Genomic DNA, 24665 nt, shown 5'->3' on the forward strand with positions numbered 1-24665 from the left:
GGTAGATAGATGCCCAATGTCTCCCACACTGTGGTGGGGGGAGGGATGATTGGGAGCCCTGGAAGCCTATGTGGCTTATGTCTCTTGATTATGAAGGGCATATAGTTTAGCTTTTATTTTTTCACTAAATAAAGATTTAAAGTAAGTCACCCAGATACATTGGCAAAATTGCAAGATTCAGAATTATAATTCATCATACAGCTTGATAAAGTCATGTCCCACTGCTGAACCACACTGCCTTTTATGCACAAATTAATATTTTTTTACAACCCCTGCAATGATTTAGTAAAGAGCACAATTATAGTTTAGGACATTGCCATCTGCAGCGGGACATTTAAAACAGAATTAGGTCTAGAAATCATGACTGACACATTGTTGTCACTCAAACTGTGATTGGTACAGTACCTTCTGTTTTATTAACAGTTTTAATGGGAAATTATTTTGCCACAAAAATTCTCATCTGTTAAATAGCCTTTAGATGACTTTTTTTTTGTTATGCATTTGCAAAGATAAATAAAATCATTTTATTTGTGTGTCTTTGTTAAAACATTAAAATATTCAGCATACATTTTTAAAATGTGTCCTCATTTTTCTTGTTTTGCTCACTAGTTGTCCCCTCCTCTTTTGTCTAACTTTTCTCATGGACCACAGGTCCCAGAATTCAGGAGTGGCCTAAGGCATTTTTTTTACCCTTGAAAAGGTTCTCTCCTACTACATACATGAGCAAAAAGAACTATAGATAGAACATGCAATGTGTGTGTCTCACCCTGAATATGGACATAGGCTGTGTGAGGTCAATGGCAGGGTTTTGTCAAGAGGGCATTGGAGATTCTGGTAGAAAAGAAAGCAAAGGGGCAAGAAAAGAGAAAAGAAAGGGCCAGGGTAAAATATGAAAAGTAGAAAGGAAATAAACAAAATCGTACCCAGGAGCCACATTATCAAGTCCTAGTAACTAATAAAGTGGTTACCTCTCACGTGGTAGTGAAGTTCTGAAAATACAACCATGAGTAGAGTCCGTTGTAGCTTTTGACAGTCCATTCAGAAGGTCTCAATCAAAGCCCAGCCTGTTGTCTATTTAGGAGACCAACAGAGCCAAATTTTAATCCAGCTATGAAATGGATTTCTTTTTTGATTAAACACCAGGTGAGGCATTGGTTTGCTTTTAGGGGCCATGCCTGCCATGCAGAAAAGAAGTGGCTTTAAAAAGGGGATTCACACTGTGGGAGGTGAGCTGCCCTTCCTCTGAGGTATCTGAGAGCCTAGAACTCAGGAGGAAAGAGCAGATTCACATCTCCTATTTCATACTCACTCATCAGGATTTGTGCAGTGCCTGGGATGCCTATGGAATTGCTGTCAGCGTTCACACTGGTTTCCCTTTCTTTTGTTTTCCATACCGTCCCACATTCCAGTTGAATGCATACAAGTTAGAAGGAATAATCCCAGCATCCTGGAGTGCTCTCATATCCATAGGTCATTCATTGGGAATTAGGAATCCTCCATTGCCTGTCAAGACCTATAGAGTAGCAGATAGGGACTTCACATTCCTATATTTATCTCACGTGGACTAAGCTATTGGTGGATGAGTAACTTCATCTTACTATTGATAAGGGTATGTGATGCCAACACAGCTCACATTCTAGACAGCAAAGTGACCCAAAGAAATCTCTGTTTCCTATTTGAACTTGGCACACAGTAAGTCCTGTAGTTAGCAAACAGTCATTAATCATCTATTTTGCACCTGGCAAACAGACATTTGCTTAGTGAGTAATTTATTATTCTATAATCATTCATTTTAAATATTTGTATATAGAAACCTGATTAGACGTTGTTGATAGCCCAAATTCCTGCCTCCAGGTAGGGCTAGCTGTTTGCTTTAAAGAATATGCCCCCTTGTATGCTTCCTTAATAGGTGGAGTAGGTTTAAAAGGGCATGATTCGATCCAAGTGGTTACAGGAACAGTTTGTTAATGCTTGGATTCAGTCATCTTACTAGTTGTAAACTACTCACAAATATTAAACCGTGACTGTACTGTTCTATGAAAACATAGATATGGCACAGTCCTGTCTAGTGTACATCTATTCAAATGCACTTTAGGACTTGATTAGCACCTGTATTCTTTTGTGTTGCCTTGGGCATTAATAGATCAAATATCAGAGTGTCTGCTTTCCAAGATCACCTGTTCTGTGTCCATGGCTCCATCTTTTACACTTATGATTTCCAGATGGTCTTCAGCCTCTCCCCAGGATCCCAGTTTTTATCTGCCCAATTGCCTGTTGGATAGCTCCATGTGGAGGTTCTGTAAGTTTACCCAATTGAGAGTGGCCAAAATGAGCCTCTTATCTTTCTCAAATCTTTATCAGATGCTCCTGAAATTGGTCACTGGTGCCAGCATTCAATCAATAACTTAAAATACAAATCTAGAAATTGACATTGACTTTTTGGTCTCTTCTTTTTCTTCTTCCTCTCCTTCTCCTCTCTCCCTCTCTCCTTCTCTCTTTCTCTCTCTCCTCCTCTACTCCTCTCCTCTTCCTCCTTCTTCTGTTTTTTAAAGCCATCCCACCTCTACATATTTTCTAGTCATTCAATGAGTCCTTTTAATTCTATTTCTAAGGTATTTATTGAATCTTTCCTTCCTATTATATGATCACTGTCATGTCTTCATTTGTGTCAACACTCATCATCTTTTGACCTGAAATGTAATAAAAGAGTCTCTTAATGGATCTTCCTACTTCCAGTGGTCCATTCCCACATTCTACCTGGAGTGGTGTTCCTAGCCACTGCCTGTTTCACTTTCCCTGTGGAGAAATGGAGTCCAAACCCCTTGCCATGACATACAGGGCCTTTATCATCTGACCTATGCCCACTTTACCCTAGCCATTACCTCATACAGTCACACCTCTGTGCCTTTACATAAGTTACTTCCCCTGGTTAGAGTGCCATTTTGTACTGACCATGTTAAATGAACTCCTGTGCATCCTTTAAAACCTAACTCAAGCATCACTGCCTTTGTGAATTCTTTGAAATCTGCCTTCTGACCTTAAGCAGAACAAAAAGGCTCCTCCTATGCATGTCTCCTATGCAGGCAGATGCATAGCATACTTTACTCTTATCTCAGCTATAATTATAATATATATTCACACATCTTATAATGCCTAAGCTTCAAATATATAAACGTAATGTATAAAATATAATTATAATGTTATTTTATAATACTTGTTTATATTTACCTTTTTCAACAGATTTATTCAACTTTGTATCTGACAAGGATTCTGGAATTCATATATGGAATTCACTGGGCATTCATATATATAATGTTAGAAAAATGAATCTATCAATATTTTTGGTGATATTTTTAGAGGGGAAGATATCTTTATGCTTACAGTTGGGGGAAAAAAAGCCTAACAAAACCTAACCTTTAGTGTCAGAGAATTTGTATTTATTTTAGCACTCAGGTTTTAAATTGCATTTCTGACAGGCTGGACCACAGCTATGCTTCATGAAAGATCATGAGACACAGGGAAGAGGTTTATTCATCACTGCATTGGGATATTTTGCTCTCCTGAAAAACAAAAGGATCTGGGGACTCCTTTGCAGGCTGGCCATGTCCTGTGCAACCCTAACTGTGTCTAGACACTCTAGCAGGGGTAGAGAGTATGGTTGGGACTTTGCAGGAAGTCGGCTTGCGTCAGAGGCACATGGAGAAGGAAAGGAATTCAGAAGAAAGGTTTCAGTGGCCAAGACAACAACTCTCCCCATCTCTGTCTTTCTCTGGGGCCAGAGTCCTTCTGCTTATCTGTCTCTCCCTTCTTCCTCTCATTTCTTTCTAGAGGTCACCTCTTTGCATTTCTCTACTTCTCTGTAGATTGCTTCTCTTTACTACTCATCAGAATCTACTGTGAAAATCCACCCAGCCTTCCAAGTCCAGCTGTCAAACTTACCACTCCATCTCTTTTCCAATTCTGGAAGTCTCTCTAGGAGTGACTCTGATTTGACCAGAGAGGATTATGTGTCTGATCCAGGTCCCTGGACTGGGGATTGGTTGAGTGGGGTCACAAGAGGAGAAGGTTCTCTGAGAAACCCTGAAGGGTGGGGGGCAATGATTGGCATCTCTGCCATGGCATGGAGAGATGTTGGCTGAGCGTTACACATGCCTATAGCATCAATAGCCTTTTAATTTCTTAAAATCTTGAGTAGAGGAAACTCTCGGGCATGTAAGATTTCTACCGTCATTCTGCCCTGGGCTCAGGCAAGATTAAGTCATTGGAATTGGGAGCCTGTTTTGTCTCTTTATTTCCTTTGTGGGGTGACAGACTACTGACCTAAGGAGTGAGGGGATTTGAGGAAATGAGTGATTTCTTTTTATTTTTTTATTTTTTTAACGTTTATTTATTTTTGAGACAGAGAGAGACAGAGCATGAACGGGGGAGGGTCAGAGAGAGGGAGACACAGAATCTGAAACAGGCTCCAGGCTCTGAGCTGTCAGCACAGAGCCCAACGTGGGGCTCGAACTCACAGACCGCGAGATCATGACCTGAGCCAAAGTCGGACGCTCAACCAACTGAGCCACCCAGGCGCCCCGGAAATGAGTGATTTCAATCTCACATGACTTTTTGTTCTCCCCAAATGTCTGTGCAATCCCCTACTTAGGAAATTCAAGGGACAAATTGTTATTTTTTAAAAAAAAAAAGTTTTTTTAATATTTATTATCGAGACAGTGAGAGAGATAGAGCATGAGCAGGGGAGGGGCAGAGAGAGGGAGACACAGAATCCAAAGTAGGCTCCAGGCTCCCAGCTGTAAGCACAGAGCCCAACCCGGGGCTCAAACTCACGAACTTTGAGAGATTATGACCTGAGCGGAAGTCATATGTCAACAGATTGATCCATTAAGATGCCACCCCCTGCCCCTGGGAAGATTTTCCTAAAGAAGGTAGTGCAACAATTTAGGGATATCTCAAAGCAAACCTCTTTTGTCTTAAAAGTGTCCATGCTGGCATAACATACAGAAATGCCAGTAATAATGTGTGTGCCTCTCCCCACACAGGGGAGAAAAAAATCTTTTTCCTGTATACATCTTAGGTTTTCTGGCTGAGGTTCTGTAAATTGGACTGACAAAAGACAGATTAACAAGAGAAAAGCATACAGATTTATGTAATGTAAGTTTTACGTGACACAGGAGACTTCATAAGGAAATGAAGACCTGAAGAAGTGGTTAAATGTGAGCATTTTTATACTAGGTTTGATGAAGAGTCGGAAGTCATGGGGAAATGTGATAGCAGTAAGTGGTAAACTGGGGAGAACTTAACAAGTCCTTCTGTGTCCCTCCATCTTTGGAGATAAGGATAGGGAGGGCACCTCTCCCATGAGATCTTATGACCTGCTTCAGAGTGGATGGGGGGCTCAGAGAGTGCTTCCTGCATCTGCTGTTACTCACATTCTTTCCGCTTCAAATATTCAGTATGCCACCGCAGTACCATATTTTGTAGTAGGGAGTGTTGAACCCCTTCCATGTCCACCCCAGTCTTCTGCTCTGGGGCCTGAGGACCCTTTGTAGTATCTGAAAGCTTTTCCCTGCTGTCTCTTAGCCTTCATATCTCATACCCTGTATCTTCTTTCTGACCCTGCCTACTTGTCCACTTCATGTTCTGGTTATTACTGAACAGACATCACCCTGCGAGACTCTTTGCTGACAGAGGTGGTTTGTGTGTGTGTGTGTGTGTGTGTGTGTGTGTGTGTGTGTGTGTGTGACTCAGTGGTGGCATGTGCTCAATCAGTATTTGAAGGAAACAAAAGCAGGAAGTTTAACCAGTAATAATAAATCCTAACAACCCGAGAATCATATCTAAAGCATCTACCCCAATTACTTCCCCATCTCAGTGCATGGTTTATTTTCTACACAGCAGTTACTAAAATGTGTCATTATCTTGTTTATTGTCTGTCTTACCCACTAGAACATAAGCTCCCTGAGGGCTAGGGTTTTGTCTATCTTGTTTACCTAACACGGTATTGAAAACAAGTAATCATTGTGGAAATAAACAAACACCAACCAAATGAGAACTGTTTATTCAAAGCATACTGTAGCAAGGGAGTTAGCCAGCATCACTTGTCAGAGACTCAACATCAGGCAATAGGGTGAGAAAGTTTCATAGTTGGAAAAAAAAAAAAAAAAAAGGAAGGCTTAGGTGTGCCCTAACTGGAGGCCTTTGGTGTGGGAGTGCTGCAGGTGCACCAAGTGGAAGCAGGACATTCCATGTGACTGGTTGCACACCTTGGCCCTAAGTTGGAAGTGGGTACAAAAGTTAGGAAAGCAGTTCATTACTAATCAAGTTGTGGCTCTTTCTGAGCTGGTCGTGTTACAGGCCTTCGTGTTTTGGCTTCCTGAACTGATCACCAGAGATTAGAAGTCAGAAGTGGTCTGATGTGCTACCAGTATGATTTGTGGATAGCAGGCTGGTTTCCTGGGCGGGATACTGCCAATCATAGGTCTGAGTTCTATTTGTATATGTGGTTTGGTTGTTTTCCATTTGTATATTCAGTCTCTCCCCGTTGATGAGAGGAAAGGAAGGAAAGAAGGAAGGACTGTTATTCCAATTCCATTATCCAGATTTCATTTTGAATACCTCATGTCAAGGAGTGGTTCATCCTAAAGTTGACGTGGTTACTGTTTTTGAGAGAGTGCATCCTTGAATCATATCCCATAGTCAAAAGCTAGAGCACAGTAAAGAAGAAAGAGACTCTTTTCCTGTCTGTCCGCCAAATAAGAGCCAAAGGCTTTTGAGGAGGCACTTAAAGAATTTTCAGTTTGCAGTTGTGCAGAAACTGTTGTTCAGGTAATTTAACATTGATTTTAGTTTAAAAGGCAATTAAGACAAAATGGGCAGCCACTAGCCACTTAGGTTAAATAAGCTTAGATTTAAATTGCTCCCCATTACCACCTTTGTTTTCTATGTTTGAGCTGTTTTATGCTAATTTAGCATGCAATGGTGTGGAGGCCCAATTGGGGCAGGTGGATGGGAGAGGAACCTAGCCAAAGCCAGGGAGATGGTTATTGAAAGAAGAAATAGTTGGCCCAAAACTGTTCCCAGGGTGAAATAGGTTCTCTTTTATCCTGTTACTGGGTATAGGATTAATAGAACATTCCAGGATTCTGGTTCTTTAGATCTAAAATTTTAAAAATGGTGCCCACATTTTGACTGACCACTTTTACTTCCAAATATTTATTTATCCTGAAATAACAGAGAGAGACAAGCTCATAAAATTATGGATAAGAATGTTCATGTTGGTGTTATTTAACACCAAGAATGTACGTGTTGGTATTATTTAATAGAAATTGTGTATTCTTATAGTGGCATACCAAAATTGATGTTATCTTTTTTTTTTTTTTTTTTTTTACAGCAGAAAAGGTTCACGATACATTGCAAAGTAGAAAAATGAGCTTATATGGTAAAATGTCTATTCTGTGCTTCTGAGTTTTTAGTCACATATGCAATGAAAAATCTTTGAAGGGACAGATTTGCAATGTTACGTGTGGCTTTCTTGGTGATAAATAATGAGTGACTTTTTTCTTATTCTTTTCCAAATTTTCTCAAATTTCCACAATAAACGCATATGAGGTGCTGAAGCTTGGGAGCAAGGTTGCTGAGATCAGAACTCCTAAAACAACCGATAAGTCTGGAAGGCTGTGGTCCAAGGTCATTTTTGCTGGCTATTAGTGGGGTCTCCGGAACTAGAGGGAATACACGGCTCTTCTTAAAATTGAAGGTATTTATGCCCAAGATGAAACTGAATTCTGTCTAGGCAAGAGAAGTGCTTATGTGTACAAAGCAAAGAATGACACAGTGACTCCTGGTGGCAAACCGAACAAAACCAGAGTATTCTAGAGAAAAGTTACTCGTGCTCATGGAAACAGTGGCATGGTTTGTGCCAAATTCCAAAACAACTTTCCCGCCAAAGCCACTGACCACAGAATCCATGTGAGGCTATATCCCTCAAGGATTTAAACTTACTGGAAAGTAAATAAAGGTGTAGATCTGTAAAAAGAAACAAAACAAAAACAAAACAACAACATAACGGTTTTACAATTTCATAATTGTATAAAAAGGATTGAAACAATACTGGTTTGTTGCAACTCTATTTAAAACATCCTCTCAGTGGTGTGCTTGATGTATGCCATCTCAAGTATAAGGTTAAGTGTACATGCTAAATTCTGAGGAGGTAGAATGAATGTTCCTGTGTGATAATTCTGTTTCTTGCTCAAAGAAAGTCGGCAAAGCTTCATTAAAGAAGGTCATTCACCTGGTCCTAGTTTAAGGTTGTAAGGTGGACCATTCTGTAGAGCACACGTCTAAAATATGCCCAGGTGATTCATGCTTTTGTCTATTAGGAAATGTGGCCATTTACCAGCAACCAATGTTGAGCTAATGGGATCCATTTAGGAATATAACCACAACAAGCCCACCATAAATCGTATGCTCTCCCATCTGAATATGCTTCATTAAGCTCACCTTTCCTGATGCAACTGGATTATTAGATGTCAGGATGAAGAAAATCATTAGGTCCAGCTGCTCTAATCCTACAAAGCACCAATGTGGTTGCTATGTAATTTTATTTTAGTTTATTTTTCAGATAGAACATGCTTTGTGCTTTTCTATAGGAAAATATTTTCAAACTGGTAAAGAAGCAGTATTACTGTATTGTGAGGCATATCTCAGTAGGTCATTACCATAACTTACAGCAGAAGGGTAATCTATGTCGCATTTTACTTCAAGGGTAAGATTGATTTTTATAAAAATCTTTAGTGCATTGAAGCTTAAATTTTTGTTTTCTTATGAAGAAGCAATTAGATACTGGAGTCTTCCAGAAATGTTAGGTTAGTGTGAGCTAAACCTTGATGTGTTTTTGAAGGTCTTATCATTCAACAGTTAAAGAGAAAAGGCAGTTTCTGAGGGAGAAAAACACATTGGCACGGTGGCAATTGTCACAGCTCACATGGCCAGGGGCATCCACCATTTTCTTACATTTACATCTGTTGGGGAAATTGACAAAAACCTGAAATAACAAAGAAGACTATAATAAGCATCTTCATTTCCACCCCCAAGAACCACCAATTTTGAATGTTTTATTCCAGGTAGGTGCATATAAATATATGTGTATAGACACACACACACGTACACAGACACACACACTTTAAAAGTGGTGCACACATTCCCTTTATAATCAAAAACGCTATGTGTATGTGTGTGTTTATACATATGTATATTTAAATAAATACATATTTTTAAGGTTTTATACACACACAGACTTTATTAAAAAGGGTGTGTGTGTGTGTGTGTGTGTGTGTGTACCCTTTAAAGGGTTTGTGTACATAAAGCTCATATATGACCTTTTATATATCAATGTTCTTTTAAAGGAAAACTAAGTTCTCAACCTCCTCCATCAACAGCAGTGCCTTTCTCCTTTCTAAACACTATTAGGAATTTGGGGCCCATTCTTCTAGATGAGAAGTTGGGAAACTTTTTCTGTAAGAGGCAAGATAGTAAATATTTTAGGCTTTGTGGACCATTTGGTCTCTGTCATAAATACTCAGCTCAGTAGTCACAATGTATTAACAAATGGGTATAGTTGTTTTCCAGGAGAACTTCTTTCGGGGACATTGAAATCTGAAATATTTTTCATATATTCCTGTTCTTTTTTTTTAAGTTTGTTTATTTATTTTGAGAGAGAGAGAGAGAGTGCATACATGAATGGGGGAAGGGCAGAGGGAGAAGTAGAGAGAGAATCCCAAGGAGGCTCTGTGCCAATAGCACAGAGCCTGATGTGGGGCTCAGTCTCACAAGGTGTGAGATCATGACCCGAGCCAAATTCAAGAGTCACATGCTTAACCCACTGATCCACCCAGGTGCCCTTATATATTCCTGTTCCTTTTTTTTTTCTTTTTCACCTTTGAAGTATTTTTTAAAAAATGAGCTTGTGAGCTGTGTGAAAACAGGCAGAGGCTGAATCTGGATCGTTTTCTATACATCTATAAATATTTATGTAACTGCAGAAAATCTATAATATTACCTCATTTTTGCATTTTATTTCATAAATAGCCCCATAGTGTATGAATCATTTAAAACTTGCATTTTTATCTCAGTGAAATTTTGACTGAAAAAATGTGTATATAGTTGTCCTTTGTAGTATGAGTCGGTCTCTTCATCTTTATACATATTTGTGTCTGTATAGCTATGGATTATTCACACTTTAGTCATTTTTCACTGCTATATAGTATTCCATCACAGGATATATTGCATTTTTTATGCCAGTAGGTATTTGCCATTTTTTCCCTTGTACCAAGCAGTGGTGGAGGTATATTCATGAACATAGCTTATACATGTTTTGTTAGGGCAGAGAAGTCGAACTGCTTGGCTATAGCATGTGCACATTTTCCGTTTTAATAGCCACCAGTAAATTGGTTTCTGGAGTGACGATACCAGTTGACATTCCCACAGGGAGGCTTTGTCTCCTTGGTTTGGAGATTTCATTCATTGCTGTTTTCCTTTGGACGGAGCAAGGAACCCACCTTAGCTCTCTATCGTCTTGTTGCCACAGATGCTCGTGTGGCCTTTTATTTCCCTTTGGGTGAGTACGGACATTGTTTTAGGTCTCTGCTCGGGCGCTTACACACGAGAATAGCAATTTATATCAATAACCAGGTTTGGCAACATCTGCCAAGGTTGTCATACTCCGTGATTAAATGGCCATATGTGCCAGGGAACACGGGGACAATGGGGTTGTAATTAGGGTTTGCTATCTTCCCATCCGCCACCCCCACCATCCTTAACTTCGAATAACCTCGCTTTTGTGAGCTGATTTGTGAATCAAATGATTCCCCTGAGAATGCCAGTTTCTGCTGTAATACTGCTACTTTATTTTGTGCATCTCTGTAATTACACGGGGTTCTGGTTAAGCTAAAATCTAGAAACATTTTGCCACTTTACCCAATGCCATTGACCCCAGAGCTGATATGTGCATATACTAGACTTTAACTTAAATCATCAGAGAATTTAGTGTACTCTGTACTGAACCATCACTGGGAAAGGAAGGTCTACCTAATGCTATCTTAGCATCCTTTAAATGCCACTGCCCCCACCAAAGGCAGGCAGAGAAAACGTGCACCAACTTTCCTTAACTCCATAAGGAACAAGTTAAACACTGTATTAATGCAATATTTAAAACAATCTTAATGCATAGAAGGAAAAAAAAAACTCTTCTCATTTTGTTACTGGTGTGACAGAGGTGGTTGATGGTTATGGAAGGACTTGGCATGTTCCAAAAAAAACCCTGGAAATATTGCCTCAAGATATGGGGCTATAATAAATGTGCAAATGAATATTTGAAAGATGTATTAGCATTTTAAAATTTGCTTACCGACATATAAAATCCTAATCACTTGTGCACAAGGCCTGTAACTAAAATAGAGTAACCAAGAAGACGGCACAGGAATCCAATGAATATTTCACTGCTAATTGAATATGGTCTATATATACACTTTTCTTCCATATTTAGTTCCATCCTAGTCAACTATTGAGTGCTTGAAGAAGCAAGGCCCTATTAGCGTACATAGCTTGCAGTTCTGACTATAAAGAAATAGAAAAAAAATCTAATTCTCCTACGTCCAAAAGACTGACTTCCCCCATCTAGTTGATTGGTCTCTAACCAATGCAATATTCAGACTGGGAATAGCCAGAATCTGGTGTAACTCGTTCCCATTTAAGTAAGTAACTAAACAAACAAACAAACAAACAAAGTCACAGATCTTTGTGGATTTTGGGGACATTTACTTTGATGCCATAATCAAGGCAAATACCTTTTCACAGGTGATCTCTAAAGTTCAACAGGACATGGTAGATATTTCCTCCTCAAAGCAGGGTCAGATTTTAGAGCATTCTCATTTAGCAGTTAATGTGCAAGAAGATTTGAGGTCACAAAGTTTTAACTAGTGGAAAAGTGTAATCGTATCTCGGAGGAAACACTGAGGAAAGCCTATCAACAGTGTAGGGGGGAAGGGAGTGATGGGGTTTTCCATCCTTTACTAGTATTTATATGTGGAGTAGCATATTGGAAGTCATAAATACTGTCCCGTGGACATTTTGAATAATGCAGGAGTAGTGTAAGTAATTGGAAGTGCTTATATCCTGCCTTTAGACATTTCACTGCTCGTGAGTTAAAATTGGTTGTCAAGTGTGGACTCGGAGGACCGTGCAAGGTGCCCTATTCTGTCATGTGGTACATATTTAATGCTTGAAAGAACAAGGGAAGGGACACGTGCAGGAGGAGAGGGAGAGGGAGGGCGAGCGGCGAGATACTGCCGCCAGCTCGGCGCTTTGCAAGTGCCTCCGAGCGAGGAGGCGGGACCCACGCAGCCTCGGCACCCACCGCCTTTCCTGGGCTGCAAGACTTTGCAAAAACACTGGGCGTCCAATTTGGCGAGTGTTTTGGCGCCCAGGCCGGGGCCGCCCTGGAAGCCGGGCTCAGACGCGGCAGCGTCCCCGGCACCTTGGTGGCCTCCCTCTGTGCGCTTCTCCGCGTTGAATGCCTCCTTGCTCCGGCCGCTCGCTCGCTCTCTCCCGGCGCGTTCTGCACCTGCTGGCGGTGGTGTCAGGCAGCCAGGGCGAGCGCAGGCACGGCGCGCACGACGAATGACTGGAGTCATTTACATTGCTAGCACGTGGCTGCCGTTTGCTGTTGCCTCGGACTTCTCCCGTGTTCTCCCGGGGAGGAAACAGGAGGCACTTTGCAGCCGACAATGAAATCTTGGCAGCTAATTGCAGTCGTGGGAGATGCCCTTCAGGTAAGGCGAGAGAAGAGGGCTCGGAACACCATCAGGGAAGGAGAGGCCGAGAGGGAGAGCGAGGGATGGAGAGAAAGCTGCTTCTGCAGAGGCTTCCTGAAGCCCACTGACTCGCGGGAGGGGGTGGTAGAGGGACGGGGACGGGGGCGGGCGACAGGGGGGAGGAGTGTGCAAACTGACATTTTTGGCTGCCTGTGGCAGAGGAGCCGCCGTCAGCCGCTGTCCAACGTTCACGCCGAGAGGGTGGCGGCGTGTGCGCCTCGGGGCTGCTGATTAGAATAGGGACTTGGCGGCGGCAGGAATCCGGGTAAACCAAAGCGGCGATGGGAGGCTGCGGATGCTTTTGCAGCGCGTGAGTGAGACCCGGTACGTGAGGCCAGCCCGGGGACCTCGGAGGGTGGGTCACGGCTCGCCCCGGGCGCACCCGGGGGCGCGGGACGCCCGGAGAGGGCGAGGGGCGTTTGTGGCTACGGGGGAGTCCGGAGATGAATCGATTTTCTTTACTGACGAGAGAAGTTAGTGGGGAACTTCATTGCCCATTCTCATTGGCTCCGTTTAACTTTATTTCTAGAGATGAATAAGCGTTTGTAAGAAAGCCCGTAAAAGTCCCAATAGGCTCGCAGGGGTTTTGCAAGAGCTGCGCGGTTCTTTAAATGGGAGGTTTACGAAATGACTGGCCAGATGGGCCGTGCCTTTGGAAAGTTGGCACGCTCACGTTCCGATGGGGCATGTGTGTGCGTGTGTGGGAATATGTATTGCATGTTTGTGTAAACATGTCTACCGTGCTGGTTGCTCTGTCCTTATCTCCTCTGCTTTGCCTGATGCCCAGGGAAGAGAAATTACATTGACGGTATTGGTGTATATATATATATATATATATATATATATATATATATATACACACACACACACACACATATATACATGTATACACATGTATGTATGTGTATATATGTGTGTATATATATATATATATATATATATGTATATGCAAAGTGTTGCTTACGACATTTATCGGCCTAGGAGGATCACCTGGGAGGCTCAATCTCAGCCTGTCCCTCAGCCATTATTTCCAGATTACTGTGAAACTGGTGGTTTTACTAATTTCTGTTGACAAAAGATCACTGCCTCCCCCATACTTAGGAAGGACCCCAGGAGAATTCTGAATCCAAAAGTTTTGTTAGCAAAATCATCTTAGTAGGAATGGTTCATTAAATTACTTCCTGAAAGAGTCCCTTTCTGAGTATCTTTAGATACCTCATAATTTACTCACTGTTCATATGGTTTTAATTTTGGTCACACAGAAATGAACGCAGTCTATAACGGAGGCCATCAAAAATGATTGTGTAATCCTCTTTATTTGGGTAGCTGGGTGGTGAACTGGTTTAAGACTATAAAGTCTTTCTCCGCTGTGATTCCCTATTTTTGATCAAAATGTATCTTTGGAAATCCAAAGGCCATGAGTGTAAATGTGTTTGTGAAATGGGCTAACTTGCCTTTGCTGTGATTAAGTTTTAAGAGGGTTGTTCTTCAAGTAAGTAAACTACAGTCAATCAGTGACAGCTGGCTTTCATGGGGAATGCGGGCAGCATTCATGATTTTCATACAGAAAGCAGGTTTTTCAACTCTTATCTGCCCACTCACACCCTCCACACATGCCAGTGCTTCCTCTATATTAGAATACTCATGGATTATGAAGAGAAAATTGCTTCTCTGAACAGTTGGAGGAAGTATTACCTATGGGCAAAGGTTTCTTTTCTCCCTTGCTTACCTGCTTCCTTCTTTCTCTCTTTCTCTCCCTTGCTCTCTCCTCCCTCCTCTCTTTTCTTCCATCTTCCCCCCCTTCCACCCCCTTTCTCTCTCTATCCACCTGTATTTCTTTCCATCTGTCTTTATTTTTGTACGTAGAACACAGAAAGCTTTCCAGATATCTTCTACTACTGCATTTTTATTGTAACAAATGTTTTGCACCCTAAGGGATAATTGGAACCTGATTTTCTTTTTCTTTTTTTGTATTCTCCGTTCATATACAAGAACTAATTAATATCAGGCAATCTGCTGTACCCTAATCTTGTAAATAAAAGTGAATATTCAAACTTTTCTTGTCATTTGATTTTAACCAAGCAAACTGACTCTGGAGGATGCCTATGTTACATGAAAAGAGCTGGATCTTTTCTCTCTTATCACCAAGTGATGGATTTTTACAACATTGCACTTTGCTTGTTATAACTTTATTGGGCTGAGCATATTTTTATGTTTGTCTACTATAACCTTATCCCTCAAACTTCTGTTTTCTCTATTACCTGTCTTAATTTTAGAAGCTGGATTCATTTTAATCTGTATTTTCTTGGACTTGGGAGAAACAACCATCAGTCTTCACTTACGGGCTAGCTTTAAGTATCGCAAAAATAAGTTTATTTTTCTTTCCAATTTTTTTTTCTCTCTCCATGAGTGTGACACAAAAGATGAAGGAGATTTCATGTAAAGGAATTTTTGCTGCAATTGCCTTCTTCCAAATTACAACTGTAAGATTTGGACAATAAATAGTCCTATTTTGAGATTATTATATGAGAATCCGTACATATCCCTTGTCATTTTTTGTTTGATAACAGAGAACCTGGTTGGATGGGTCATTCTCGAACTAAATAGCTATTTACAATGTCCAGTGAAAGATCATTTTGGTCTTGTTTTCTGCAAAATTTACAATTTTTATATTAGAATTTTAGTTGAGTTTGCAGTACCAGAGAAATGGAATGTGATCCAAAAGAGGAAGGATTTTTATGAAATAATAATAAGGATTTATTATTATTAAACTTTTATTTACGTTTAGTTGTAGCTATTTTGTTTTTTAACAGTTTCATGTGTGTTAGTTTCAAAGTCGTCACAGAGTGGATTGAAACAAGTTCTTTGAAAGTGATTCTAAAAGAATTAAAACGCAAGTCCTTTTAGGAGACCTGAATCCTCATCTTGTACTGGTTTTTCAACTAATGTAAAAATAAATAGGGAGAAAAGCAGTTTTTTGCAATTCTAACTTTATTTTGTTACAGATCTGAAAACTCCAGGATGTTATAATACATTAGGTCTTTATATATTTATGGGTAGAAGTCTTTGTCCTTCTGTTTGTTTTCCTTCATTTTTATGCAGAGTTGAGCGTTTGCATGTATTATAAGCAATAGTAAACAAGAGCAAATAAGGGCATCAGGAATTTTCTAATCATGCATTTTAATTTATTTGAATTAAATCACATAACAAAATAGCAGTCTTGCCTATCTGATGCTCATGCTGCCCCCTCCCTCTGTTTGCATGGTACTAAAAAAAAAATAAGTAATTCTTTAAAAGTCAGCTTGTAACATGTAGGGTTCAGCTTGGAAACCTTTGTATTTAATTATTCACTAGCTGCAGTGTTCCAAACAGTTTTCAGGAGTGCTTTTTTATTAATAGATTTAAAGTTTTCATGAAAACTTGTGGTGTGTGTGTGTGTGTGTGTGTGTGTGCGCGCGCGCGCGCACTTGCCCAAAAAGCTGAAACAGCTTGTGTCAGCTATAGCAACGCGTTTTTGATTCAGCAAAACTAGGTTATAAATTCAAGCAATTAAACATGACAAAAAGCCCAATTTTACTGCCTAGATTAATACACTTCCAATTTTTCCTGCTCCATAAAAATTTCAAAGTGTTCTTTCTGGTTAGGTGTTTGCATAACCTATAAGGTATTGGAAGGCCCCCATTTCACATTTACTTATGATGTCTGAATACTTTGATGTAGCAAATGTAAATAGGACCAATTGGACATTCTTAACACAATTTTGTATTTGCAAGTTCTTGTGAAATTATTTCAGTTGAGTTTAAAGGAAAAGCGAGAACAGTCGTTAGTTCCCTAACATTAATCGGTGGTGAGTAATCTTTCAGCTACTTCCAATGTCATGAAGGCCAGGAAAGGCTTTTTGAGAAATGATATAATTACAGCAGAAATAGTATATCCCTGTTCCAAGGGTAGCAGTGATTTTTTTTTAATGATGCAAGAGTGGTTACGTTTATTACTTTTTCTCTGCTTGAACAGAAGTAAAGCCTGAATTCTGTATTCATGTTGATCTAATTAGCCAAAGCTCACTGTTCTTTCCAATGGGTCTTTTTACTTACAGAGTAATTAGTACTCCCAATGAGCCACATTGAAATCACTGCAGTTTTTGGTAAGTTGGTTGAATTTTCTAAGCTGCCTTGATCCACTTTGATCACACAGAGACTATATATGCACAGACATAGACAATCGAGAAGTTCCAATACTTTTACCTTGCATTGTCCGTCCAGTACAGAAAACCAGCAACAGCCAAGTGAGTCAAGTTGGCCTCTACACCTGGTGTTTGCTTTGGAAAGAGAACCTCTATCTATTAGCAAGGCCTCTGCCAGCCTTTCTTTCTCTCTTCATGATAATTCTGCATCTGCATTTGCTACCCGGGGATGGATTTCTTTGTTGTTCAATTGAAATCTCTACTTTTAAGAAAATCAGTTGCTTATTCGGCTAACAAGATGAGAGTACCCGTTGTACCTATTATAATTATTTGAATGTTGCCATAGCGGCTTTCCGTTTTTATTATAATGACGAGGATGATGAAGATGGTGATGTGTTAATATATCAGCAGTAATAGGAATAAGGATACAATGCTGACGTCTGCCTGGGCACTCACTGCCTCTCTGTGTCGGGCATTGGACTGAGAGCTTCAGCATGTTTTCTCTGGTTCTTAACTCTGCAAGGTACGTGTCTGTATGCCTAATTTAGAGATGGAGAAGCAATCTTCAAGACTTGTTATAATTAGAGTAAGAGATTAGATTCCATATTTTTCTGACTCCAATATACCAAGATACCGTTGAAATTTATTAATGTGAATTTAGAAAGATACACAAAATGGGTAGTCAACAGATGCCATAGGCAGGTAGTTCTCAACGATGAGCGATTTTCTCACTCCCCTCACTACAATAAGGACGTTTGGTAACATACTGTAGACATTTTGGGTTGTCATAATTGGGACCGGGGGTGCTCCTGGCATCTACTGGGTAGACACCAGGGATCGTGCTGAACATCCTAGGATGCACAGGACAAAACAACAAAGAATTTTCCAGCCCATAACGCCAGCAGTGTTGACTGAGAAATCCTGTCCTAGGCGATATCAGTGATGCTGTGACTAATATGTACATGGTCTGATTTTTCAAGAGACTGGATAAGGTACATGAATTTCAGTTATTAAACTTTTGAAATCTCCAGTTGGATACTGTGAATGGGATCATAATGCAAAATCAGAAGGTCCATGTTGTCTTAAATTTGACTTTAAAATTTTACTGCTGCCTACTCTGAACATCTTTCTTTATAAATATGACATGGGTCATTGTGATTAAAGTACCTACTTTTCCCCAATTTACTCAGTGTTACCTCTTACGAGTGCTGAAATATGAAATTTCTTCCTAGGGTACTGCTGTCAATAGAAATGCACCATCAAAAACTGAGCTCTGCGCCAGTCGTTCTAAGAACTTTCCTTGTTCCTCCTCAGCACTCAGACACCATTATTTTCTCCTTATCGTTCAAGGTTTGGTTCAGAGGCTTATTTGCTTATTTATTTAATAAGCACTTAAGTAGCGTTTCATATGTGCCAGGCACTGTTGTAAATGTTTAAAAATATTAATTAATGTAATCCTTACACTAAGCCTAAGGGGTTGATACTGTTCTTAACTACTTTTTACAGAGGAGAGAACCACAGTCCGGAGAAGTTGGATAATTTGCCCAAGGTCACACAGCTTTTAAGTGGCAGAGCTGGGATATTAACTCTGCAGTCTGTGCTTCTGTCTTGCCATGCTCTTTAATCATTTCATTTTGTAGATGTGCAGAAGCATGCTTGTGTAGGTACATCTTCACCTGAGTTTTGAAAAAAAGACATTTTCAGTTTCATTCTGGGGGTGTTGGATTAAGTAAAGTAACTTAACCATTTTTAATTGAGAGTGAATGAATGCCCACAGCTCTGTTTTGTACTTAATTCCTTGTAAACGTACCCTGAACTGGGATCAGGAAGACTTATGAGGTTCTCTTTACATGACCACCTCCAACAAGAAAAATCGCCGAAGGAAAACAGTAGCATTCAGAAGGGCATAATTTACAGGATGGATTATCTTTGCTCTATTCTCTATTTAATAGTGGTATTAGAAAAATAAAATCTGTTCAACTGCATCCCCTAAGGGGTCTTCAAGAAACTTAACTCTTTGGTTTCCTGGTGCTTTAAAAGTTTTGTAGGGAGCCAAATGTGGTCGTAACCAAGTGGACGTGGGCACGTTGATTCCCAGCTTGATGTTGCTAAAGTCAATCCATTTATTCTCCCTCATTAAGACCATGGAAACAACCATGCCAATCCCATTCTCTGCTGAATATCCAGTATGTAGTAAAACTGATGAAGAGAAAAACAATTTGAGGAGCTTAAAAAAAAAATTAACGTTTATTTATTTTTGAGCAGGGGAGGGGCAGAGAGCGAGGGAGACACAGAATCCGAAGCAGGTTCCGGGTTCTGAGCTGTCTGCACAGAGCCTGATGTGGGGCTCAAAGTCATGAACTGTGAGGTCATTACTGAACCAAAGTCAGACACTTAACTGACTGAGGCACCCGGGCGCCCCTGAGTAGATTTTTAAATAGAAATGCCAGTTTGACACACCTTCATTCTGTGTCACGAGAAGAAGAGATCTTGCAAGTCTGCTATTAAACATGGGTACATGGATGGGCAGAAAACCAAGATGGGCATAGAGAACCTTAATAGATTTCAGTTGAATGAATGAATACATGGAAGAATTTGTATTTAAAAAGAATTCTTATCAAGGGTATGCATGGGTTTGTACTTTAATAGAAAACATCTTACATCTTGAATACAAAATATTGGACGAAGAGGAGGTGGTGGCAGCAGGAACCACCCACCTATCTGACAGACAGTAGTTCCCTGCCAGCTGCCTCCTCAGACTTCTAACCCAGACTTCACATGACTTCAGTGTTGATACATAGCTCACTATGCATTGCCCCACAGAAAGCTCAAAGATGCTGAACCACAAGAATGGATTGCATTCTACCCAAGGGGAGCCACAGATTCCTTCCTACAAGAAGGGAAGGGCCACTGCCCTTGAACGGCAATGGTGTGGCCGTCCAGCCTTGCCAAAGCCATGGAAAGGGGCTCTTGAGCCACCCTCCCCCAACCCAGGGACATTATGGGAACTGAACTGGAAGTAGAAACCACTGTGGTTGTTCTTAAATATTTCAGGCCCAGTGAACTCACATTTACACAGAGAAAGCAGAGTGAATCCCATTTCAGAACTGTCAAAAGACCATTGTTGGATCCATTATCGTCAAATTTCCTTTTTTAATACAGTTCGTTGAATTGGCTTTTGTGGAATACCTATTCCATCTAAGTGTTGGTTCAGGAAGTGGTTTAAGATTGAACCAGAATTTATTGTTCAATGGTAAATAAGGGGGAATAAACTCACATAGCTAAGGGTACCCAATAAAATTCTGTAAGTATTGTCCATTAGTCTGTTGTGCTAAAATACATATATTTCACTTAGTTGAATAAAAAAAGGAAATTGGATTTAAAATGGCCATTTTAATTCCATATTTAATGGAATTGGTTTCTAGCATATTTCCACATTTAGTGTGAATCTACTTAAAAATAGAGACAACCAGTGATAAACTTTGTGTGTTATTAAAAAGAATGTGTCCAGCAAAGGGAAAATGAGTTTTGGCTGAGTCTCTATTATCACATTTCCCCAAGGAACTAAAATATAAAGGTTACCTCAATGTTATAAGTAGTTCAGGCTTCAACCTTTGCTGCTGATGGGAAAAGAAGGCCAGCTTTGTTGCAATGCACTAACTAACTGCTCAATATATAGAATTATGCATTATTATTATCATTAGTACAGATACTGTCTACTGAGTGTTTGCAATGAGCTATCCACTGTGTTAACTTCTGAATATACACTACTGAATTGACTCCTCTCAGTACTTTTATGAGGCAGAGCGTTCTTTATACCCATTTTTCATCAGGGAAGACTCAGTCTTGAGATGATTTTTCTTCTAGGTTTACCAACAGCTAGTAAGTAGAAGGATTGATAATCAAATGATAGATAGACCGACTGACTAATGACACAGAATGAAAATTGGCAAAGAACATGAATATAGTTTTTAGAAAAATAAATGTAAATACCAGCAAGGATACAATATATGTTCACATATATACATATGTGAAAATTTCTTTTATATATATAAACATTTCTTAGATCAGATTAGAAACTAATATGATGAAACAGGCTTTTTATATACTGTTGAAGAGACTGTGGAATCATTCATTCTTTTGTGGAAGACAATTTGGAAATGTTTATATATATATATATATATATATATATATATATATATATATATATATATATATAAAAGTACGTTTTAATCCGGTGTTTCCACCTCCAGGATTTATGTAATTGCTCAAGTTTGCAAAGATGCATGTTGGTTGACTACAGCATAGTGTGCAGCGGGAAGAAAAACCGGAAGAAATTAAGTGTCTAACAGTATGGGATTGGATGTCCTGAAGCAGTGGCTGAGCTGTGGGAAGTTTACAAGAGTCCAAACTGCAGAAATGTGTTAGGAAAACTTTGTTAGAAAATTAACACACATATGCAAACTCTTTATACACATGGCAAAATTGCAAACGGTAACTAAGGGACTGCAGAGGGTGGCCACCTCAGTGGTTACTGTGGCATGTGACTAAGAGGGGAGCAGGGGAGACACAGAGAAATTGCTTTCAGGATGATTCAAGACAGATAAGTTATAGAGGCCTGCTGTGCAACATGGTGCCTGGAGTAAACATAGCATTGTGCGCTGAAAAATTTGTTAAGAAGGCAGATCTCATGTTAACTGTCCTATACACACACACAAACATGCGTGCACACGCACACTGGACAGAAGGAAACTTTTGGAGATGATGGATGTGTTTATTACCTTGATTATGGTGATGGAATCATGGGTAGATTCATGCCTGCATCCAAACTCATCAAATTATATGCATTAAATGTGTGCAAGTTTTTGTATATCCGTTATACCTCGATGAAACTGTTAAAAAAATTTAACCTTTATTCCTTTTTCTTTTCAACAAGCAGGCACTATTTTGATAATAAAACAAAGTATTTAGTTTATAGAACAAAAAAAAAAGGGAGAGAGCTTCCATTTGTCGAACCACCTGTGGTCAGTCCCTCACCCCCAAGTGGATAGAGATCACCTTAGATATCAACATTGGTATTGTATGTTAGAACATAGCCCAAATTGCTTTGAAAATGTGCTTAAGAGAGACTTAGAAAAGGAGGTAAAGACACCTAAAAATGGGTTGATTTAAAATCGTGTCCTGGTTAAGATTTGGGGTTGATGTGTGTTCTGAAACGATGTGGTTGGCTGTTGGCAATTTCTGAAAATGATAAAGCTAACTGTTAACTGTAATGGTTTGGCCACACAGGAGAACAAAATTCCCCTGATGCTGCAGACACTTGTCATTCATCGGAGGTACTGCAAAATCATGATCCTTATCCTTCCAGCTGCGCGTGTCTGTCAGGGACTGTGGGCTGCTAAAAGTTGTATACTATTATTTTTTTATTCATCTCTGGGTCATTTCATCTTCCTGTGCAAGCCACATGAATGGCTGTGTATGAAAATTGTATTTTGTGCTGAATTTCCCACTGTGAAAGATGTTTACTATATATTTATGAAAACACTGCAATAACAAAACCCTTTATATAGCCTTTCAATTTGCTGTAAGGGCAGATAAAATATTTTTATCTCGAACTGAACTTCATACCTTGGGAGATTCAGCAGGCCCGACTCGGAATAATAAAACACTTCAGAGAAAGGCAGGCGCTGTTCAGATTGCTTCAGAAACCTGTGTACTTCACTCAGCAGACCTCAATTCCTTTAAACACACCAACTGAATATATAAAACCTAGAAGGAATCGGTATAATTTATGCATCATTAGACAATATTTTTTAAATTTGTTAAATACTTTTGTGATTTGTCTACAGAGATTCAGGGTGATTCTTAAAAAGTGGTGTTAACTTAATGCCAGAAAATACAGGAAGGAGGCTGGTTGTCCCCTAAGTGGATTAACAACACTCATTCTTCACCTTCATTTAGGCTTTGGCAGTGTTTTTAATTGAAACTTTTGTCAAGAAAATTGTAGATTCACCTGACGTCATAAGATATAATACAGACAGATCTCTTATACACTTTACCTAGTTTCCCCCGAGAGTATTATTTCTCAAAACCATAGAATCACATTACATCCAAGATTTTGGCGTTGCTGCCATCCACTGATCTTATTCAGATCCCCCCAGATATATTTGCACTCATTTGTGTGTGTGTATTTAGTTCTATACAACTTTATCACATGTGTGGGCTGATGAATCCACCATCACAGATAAGACAGAGATCACTTCCATTATAAGGACCCCTAACCTCCGTCCCTAAACCCTGTCAACAACTAATCTGTCCTCACTTTCTAAAATTCTGTCATTCCGAAATGTTGGCAAATGGAATCACACAATATTTAACTTCTTGGGATAGGCTTATCTGCTCATCTTAATTTCTTAGAGTTCTATCTGAGTTATGGTTTGTATCAATCATTTGTTTTTTTTTTAATTATTGCTCAGTAGTATTCCATGGTATGCATGTGCCACAGCTCTTTAATCATTCACCTGTTGAAAGACATCTGGGATGTGTTTGGCTATTACAGACAAAGTCGCTATGAACATTTCTGTACAGGTTTTTGCGAGCACGAGTTTCATGTCTCTGGGATAAATGCCCAGGAGCAGGCTTTGGTGATTTTTGATTCATGAACATTATGGAAAACATTAATATGTTGCGCCCGTTGGAAGTCAATGCCAGTTGCACACAAACCAATAAAAGGAAAAACATAAAATCTTACCCACGTCTTAATGTTTATTTCTACATAAACACAGCACTAAATATAGAGAATAGCCAGCATTTATGTAGCATCCACCATATGCCAGTCTGTATTCTAAGCCTGTTGTGTATGCTAACTCATTTGTCCTCACAACAGCCTCATGATGTACACGCTCTTATTATCCCCACTTACAGATGAAGAATCAGGCACAGAATGCTTGAGTAACTTGCCAAGATGATACAACCAGTGCATTTAGGCAGTCTGTCTTGAGAAGCCATCATCTTAACCACTACTCCCATGATTTGAACCTCATTCACAGATCACAGGTATTGGTCATACCTCTGGGTCCGCTGAGATGGCCACTCTCATTTGTTTGGGTAAACATCTCTCAGGATGGCTCTGAAAAGAAAGAAGAACTGGAATTGGGTCTGTAGAACAATCAGCTGGCTGACTTCACTGCCCTTTAATTCAATTGCTCTGTCTTTAAGCTTACTTTATTTGACCATCTCAGCCAGATGGAGGCTTCTTCTGGCTTTTAGATCTCCCAAGAGGTAGATTTCACAACTCTCCCTTGGTTACACACTGCACTATTTCACAGGCAGTATGTTCTGCCTTTTGGCATGCCCCGAATCTGTCGTATGGCTAACTGAGCCCCTTGTCATTTGTCTACCTTCATTGAAGATGTGGAATTGATGGTGACCATGTCTATTCAACAACACAACACAAAGGTACCTATTTCTAACAGAATCTTGCATGGCTGCTTTACATTAATCATGGAGCTATTCGTTCCTCCAAAGGCATTTCATATTTCCACCAGGCTTATAAAGTATTTAATATTTTCATATGCTCCAGTGTAAAGCCATCTGTTGCAGTGACAGGA

General features: G+C 39.8%; 1 protein-coding gene across 8 annotated transcripts in view; it reads left to right on the plus strand.

Annotated features, from left to right (window-relative positions):
- The window catches only part of RBFOX1 (RNA binding fox-1 homolog 1), a 1462962-nt gene that overhangs the window by 377024 nt on the left and 1061273 nt on the right, over positions 1 to 24665 (plus strand). The window contains exon 1 of one of the 8 annotated variants that reach the window (XM_032591619.1): positions 13105 to 13196. The exons of the other annotated variants lie outside the window; for them this stretch is intronic. The gene's annotated coding sequence lies outside the window, so the exon portion shown is untranslated. Of the gene's footprint in view, positions 1 to 13104; positions 13197 to 24665 lie in introns of those variants that run through there. 8 annotated transcript variants of the gene reach the window in all.

The sequence above is a fragment of the Lynx canadensis genome, chromosome E3, assembly GCF_007474595.2.
Source record: "Lynx canadensis isolate LIC74 chromosome E3, mLynCan4.pri.v2, whole genome shotgun sequence".
NCBI lineage: Eukaryota > Metazoa > Chordata > Mammalia > Carnivora > Felidae > Lynx > Lynx canadensis.